The sequence below is a fragment of the Lissotriton vulgaris genome, chromosome 9 (genome assembly GCF_964263255.1).
Source record: "Lissotriton vulgaris chromosome 9, aLisVul1.2, whole genome shotgun sequence".
Taxonomy (NCBI): Eukaryota; Metazoa; Chordata; class Amphibia; order Caudata; family Salamandridae; genus Lissotriton; species Lissotriton vulgaris.
Window position 1 is genome coordinate 928,564,894 of NC_141697.1, and position 6,414 is coordinate 928,571,307.

Consider the following 6,414-nt stretch of genomic DNA (forward strand, 5'->3'; position numbering starts at 1 on the left):
AATAGTAAAGCTGACAGACCAGTGGCAGGACCAGACGGACCCGTACACACTGCGCAGACTTGCGCAGTGAAAGCAAACAAAATGGAGGCACATCGTCACGTCAGCGCCGGAAGGCTCACGGCGAAGATGTGCTGTCCGGACTCGCAAAGGAGAAGGCAGTGGCAGAGGGGCAGACGTCACACAGGGCAAGATGCAGGCTCCACGAGGCGGGTAAGATTGTGTGCGCGCCATGGCAGTTGGTTTGTTCAAGATGTAGAGGCTCAACCGCCTCAAAGTAAATCGCATGGTAAAAGTACACAAAACACCTCAAAAATGTTCCCCACTCACCCCAAAAATACAACTAGGCTTCCACACGCTGAATGTCTTGAAGTTGTGAGCAGTCACAGGAAGGCAGAGGAAACACCCAATACAGAAAGGCCACAATAGAGCTTGACAAACAGATGATGGGTGGCTCCAATGATGAGAAAGTAGAGACACAACAGCGTTGTGAGAGAGAGGGTACTGCTAGCGCCGGGGCACCTCCAGAAGAACAAATACAACAAGCGCTCGTAGGAGGAGAAGTGACCACACTGTGTGAAAATACACTGAATCCACAATGGTTAAATTCAGGACGAACTGTCAAAGTACACAAGAAAGCCAGACGGCACAACAGGGTGATCAGGCCCGCTGAGACAGTGGCTCTTGTAGCTGGAAACAAATAGTCTCCAGATGACAGCAAGATGGCAATAGACTCTCACACAACACGAACGCCCAGGTTGCAGGCTGTCCAAGTTGAAAAGGACACTGGTGGGGTTTACTGGGCGTTTCTCTGATCTCCAGGAGATAAACTTACTCAAATCTAGAACAGTCCTTGGTTTCCTTATAGCTGAGTTCCAGTATTCCTTCTTTGCAGCATAGGTTAGTCCAAAAAACGTCGCCAAAATGTGGTACATAAACAAGGATGCGTAGTCCAGGTGTAGTAGAAGATCCCTCTTTATTAGCAGGTAGTTAGGTGGCAGGTTACAGGATAGGAAGATACAAGGAGAAACCCCACCAGGAGAGAGCTACCAGCTCCTCAGCCTGAGATGACCAACTGACAATCTCAACACAGTAAGGGACTCAAACATTCCATGATGTCACAGGACATTCTGATAAAGTGGTAGAGAGGGAAAAGATATAGAAACCATTTACCACATCCATCATAGTGGGTAAATGGCGGGAAGACGGTGCACACCGCGAGTGTGTGAGCGGGGCCAAACGGGCTGGGCTTCCATGCGAGTTCACTTGCCTCTTGTGTGTATAAAACAAGGTCAGAGACCGATCAGAGCAGCAGATCACGAGAAAGAAGCTCCTGGTCACAGGAACAGCACGAGGATTGCGCTCGTGAAAGTCAAGGATGCAAAGGCCTCTATCCAGCATCACAGCTGATTTTCGACTGTAGATTTGAGAAGAAGGCACACCTGCCCAGCCTCGACGACGCTCACAATTGTTTTTGGGCTGATGAATGAGTCACTGAATTTGAGCTTCAACTAGTTCCAGCGGCCATGTGTGTGTTACTATGCAATCGCACCGATGTGCGCAGGGGTCCCTTGAGTGAGCTGTCCATCCATCATCCTGTAACTATTTTAGGATGGCGCCGGTAAGCTGCCAGCACCATCCTAAAATAGTCACTAATTTAGCTTCATCAGGAAGCACTAATAGATAAAATAAAGCAGGTGCTCGAGCACCTGCTTTATTTTATCTATTAGTGCTTCTTGTTGAAGCTAACTGAAGCTAACTTAGTAACTATTTTAGGATGGCGCTGGCAGCTTGCCGGCGCCATCCTAAAATAGTTACAACTTCAAGCTTGAAGGCTTGAACTTTTGCCCCCCAGATCCGCCGCTCGCGGATTTGCGGATTTTCGGTAAATTCGCGGGAGTTCGCGGATTGCGGATTTACCGAAAATCCGCGAAATCCGCGAGCGGAACAGATTTTCTGCTCACGCTTAGTTATAATAACTCGTTCTTTCCCTATGTAGACAGAGTTTCCCCTTCTTTTCGAAATCCAGTAACATAGCAGCGTGAGTCTTGCCATTCAAGGTGAACTCTTTATTTTCAGCCCATTTAGGAATCTTTCGTTTCTGCTCAGTGGCTTTCCTCTGGAAATCCTCTCTCCTTTTCTCAACTAAGTTTAAAAATATTTTCTCCTTTTCATGTAAAATGCATGTTAAATTGTTTTTGTGTGCTCCAGCTATATCTATTGTACCTATTGTTAGAAAATATTCACCCATATAACAAGTTATGTCACTTTTAATATGTACAGGATTCAGTTTACTACGTATAGGAAGTTCAGAAAAAGTCAAATCTGAATTAGAATAGTAATAGTGTAAGTGCCCTTTCTTATAAAATAAACTAGCTAAAATATTACATGAAATACCATATGTTAAAGGCAAATGGAGGTGTGTAACACCCTCGAATACAGATGTGGGTAATTTCATACAAACATAGCAATCACTTATTTCCATTGTTCTACAAAATGTACTAACAGGTTAGCAAATACGTTCAAGTTAGTTCTATTTTTAACTTTACTCCTTTAACAGGAAGCACTAATAGATCAAATAAAGCAGGTGCTCGAGCACCTGCTTTATTTGATCTATTAGTGCTTCCTGATGAAGCTAATTTAGTGACTATTTTAGGATGGCGCTGGCAGCTTGCCGGCGCCATCCTAAAATAGTTACAGGATGATTAACTGTAATCCTTCCTCATCTGATGCTTCTAAATCTATTTTTTGCTTTCTGAGACTGACTATCCTTTCATGTGTATTTAACTTTTCAGGTGACTCTACCTTCTCATGTATGTTAGTTTTATTTCTCATGTTTTTACTCATTAGATAAGGAATAGCTATTGTCAGTCCTAGCCATACTATGAGTACTATCACTATACTACATGGGCATATTCTACAGCATGTTTTGAAGCAGTTTCTTTTCGGTCTTCGATTAACTATATGATCAGCCATTTCTAGCTAAGGAGACTTAGCCCCTCTTTGTAACTTTTCCACAGATTTTAACCTGTGAACTTTTTTTCTCAAGTTGGTCTCACTTCTTCGTCAGCTTGATCAGCAACTAATTCGTCATCACTTTCATCACTTTCATCACTTAATTCTAAGTTTTCAAAATATTCAAGGATAACAAAGGTCCATTCTGGGCCTCTGAACTTGTTATTCAGTCTTTTCAGTCATGGACTCCTCCTTCTTGGTTGCTCTGTGGATGATCCAGCTTGACTTGATATTTCAAGTCAAGTCAACACAAGCTTTATTCGATTAGTTAAAATCATAAAAGCAATTACATCACATATAAAATCAACAATTCATGTATTTAAAAACATTTCTTATAAAAACAAATCATGTATTTACATAAAGATAGAGCATTTCATAGTTAGACTAGCAAGTGGTAAAAAATTGGCACGTTTCAGGGACTGTTTGATTTCAATTTTCTAGACTTAACACGCATAGCAGCAACCAAAAAGCTTGCGACCCCATATATTACTCTGATGCTACCCAGGAGTTGTAAATAGCGGAGAGCGGGACGAACTTGTATGAACCCTGCTTCTCTCAAAATAGGTGTTAAAAACAATCTCCTACTTTCATCATAATGGCCGCAAAACATAATAAAGTACATCAGTGTCTATTCAGAGAAATTATCACAGCTACAGGGGATAGATGTACCAGATTTTCCCCATACTGGGTAATTCCCCAAGGAGTACTGTATGATGTTAAGTCTAAATCTCACAAGGAGATTACGGTGGTAAGGTCGAGTCACAATGGTCAAATAAGGCTCCACCTTAGGGGTGGTCTGGAGTATATAATTAGCCCTAACCCCCGGTTTTTGGACCTCTAGTTCCTCTTGTTCTATTGTCACTCGTTCTAGAAAGTTTTTCTTAATCCAGAGTACATCACCCTTCTTGATGGAGCTCCGGGCAAAATATAGTTCTGGCCTCCCCAACTTAGAAAAGGTGTTTTTAATGTAAACTAGCCAAGGAATGTTATTGGCTTTATCCAACGACATACAGTCTTTAAGGATGGAGTGATTTAGGCTGATGTCGGGATTCAACCAGGTCTTGGCCCAGCAGATCAAAGGTGACAGCTGCAGTTGGTCACTAACGTAGCCAAGACCTACCTCAGTATGGATTGACAATACTGGGGTTGATTGGGGGACCACTAAAAGAGCTCTTAAGAACTTATTTTCTGCCACCTGGACTTGATATTTAATTTACTTGCTCTGGTTCTTCATTTATTGTTTTAAGGCAACATTTCAGTCTTTTGACAAACCCAGGCCACTTATCTCCCTTTCTGGGTCTTTTAGCTGGCACTGTGTTTTGTTCTTCTTCTAATGCTCTTTTATTTTCATTTAGTTGTGGCACAATTTGTACATTTTCATCTTCTGTATCCCTCTCTACCTGACTTTGTCCAGGTCTTGTTTCTTTTTCTTCTGCTTGGATTCTAATCTGGCCTTGTTCAGGAGTGTGCTGAATTTGATTTTGACTTTGATTTGGTTCGCCTTCTTCTTCCTGAACACGTTTTTATATACCTATCTGGTCCTGCTCAGGTATATTGATCTCTTGTTTTTCTTCTTCCTGAGCCTTCACCCTAGTAGGTGTACAACTGTTACCACGCATTTTTTACCAAGCACTACACTTACAACGCAGGCATTACCACGCATACCATTACAACGCATTGCACTGGGGGGCGCTCTAGGATAGGGAATAAGTTTAATTTTATATCCAACACCTTCCCTAGTATCCACGGGGACTGGAGTTGGAATATAAAATTATACTTACCACTATCCAGCACCTCAAAGCGCTATGCGTTGTAACGGTATTCGTTGTAAATACCGCGTTGTAATGGTATGCGTGGTAATGGTATGCGTGGTAACGTCATACATCCCCCTAGTACCTTGCTGTCCCTTCCCAGACTCTGGAGCTGTGACAGGTATCTTGAATGTCTGAGTACATTGATTTCTCCTTATCTGTTCCTCCTCAGAATTGCTATTGGCTTTAATTTTTCTAATCTAAGTATGTTCTACTATTCTTGACTCATCCTCACCATCACTCTGTCTATCTAGATAGGTTTGACTTCTGGTTTTCACAAAATCTGTAGGAATGTCAATCATTGGAATCCATTCATCCTGATTGGTGCTCGGTTATTTCTCATCAACTACTTCGGGTTCAACTTCTTGAGACCCCTCAGCTGTACAACCTTCAGCTTCTGTTTCATCAGGTTCAGTCACTCTTTTGGTGTGACTCGCATGGATCCAATTCGGAATTCCCTTGCACTTCACAGCTGTGGTGGTAACCCATATCACTTGATGTGGCTTTCTCCACCTCGGAGCTAGGCAATATTCTCGAGTATGTTCTTTTATCACAACCCAGTCACCTGGAATCAGATCATGTGCTGGAGTTGATTACCTGGCGACATCGTCTTCTCCAACCTGGTGGGAGATAGAACGCACTTGGTCAGCCAGTTCTTTGCAGTACTCTAGTACTAAGTCATCAGATATATTTATCAGCTTGTGTCCTGGCACCCATGCCTGCCTCATTGCTCTTCCCATGAGTATCTCATGGGGACTCAAGCCTGTGTTTCTGTCTGGGATGCTTCTGAGTCCCATCAGAACAAGAGGTAAAGCATCAGACCATTCTAATTGAGTAGATTCATATATCTTTCCCAATCTTAACTTGATTGTGCCATTCAGTTGTTCTACCACTCCAGAAGCCTCTGGGCGGTATGCACAGTGCAGCCTTTGCTCAATTTTAAATGCTTCACAGATTAGACCAATTATTTCATTATTAAAATGTCTTCCTCGGTCTAATTCAATTGTTACTGGAAAACCGAAACATGGAATGAGTTCTCTGAGTAGGAGTTTTGCTACAGTTATGCTATCATTTCTTCTCGTAGGGTAGGCTTCCACCCATTTTGAGAATAGGCAGACAATGACAAGGACATACTTCAGTCATCGACAAGGGGGTAACTGAATGAATTCAATCTGTAGTCGTATGAATGTACCTTCTGCCTTTCCAATCTTTCCTGGTAACACTGCAGTTTTCTTCCCAAGATTCATTTGTTGGCAAATTAAGCACCTAAGGCAAAGACTCTCTGCTATGTCTGGGAACCTCGCACTGAACCAAGTTTTCCTGAACAACCTTATCATGGCATCTCTGCCTAAGTGTGAATCTCCGGGGTGCATCCTAGCCATAGGAGCAAGCATACAGTCTGGTAATACAGGTCTACCATCAGGGTAAACAACTACACAATCTTCAGCCCTTCTCTGACAACCTATCTTTTCCCACTCTTCCTTTTCCTTTTGCTCTGTGTCATTTTGCAAGTCTCTCACTTCCTCCTACATTTTCACTGTTCCAAGCAACATAAGTTGGCAGCTGTTTCCACATGCATCAATTTTCTTAT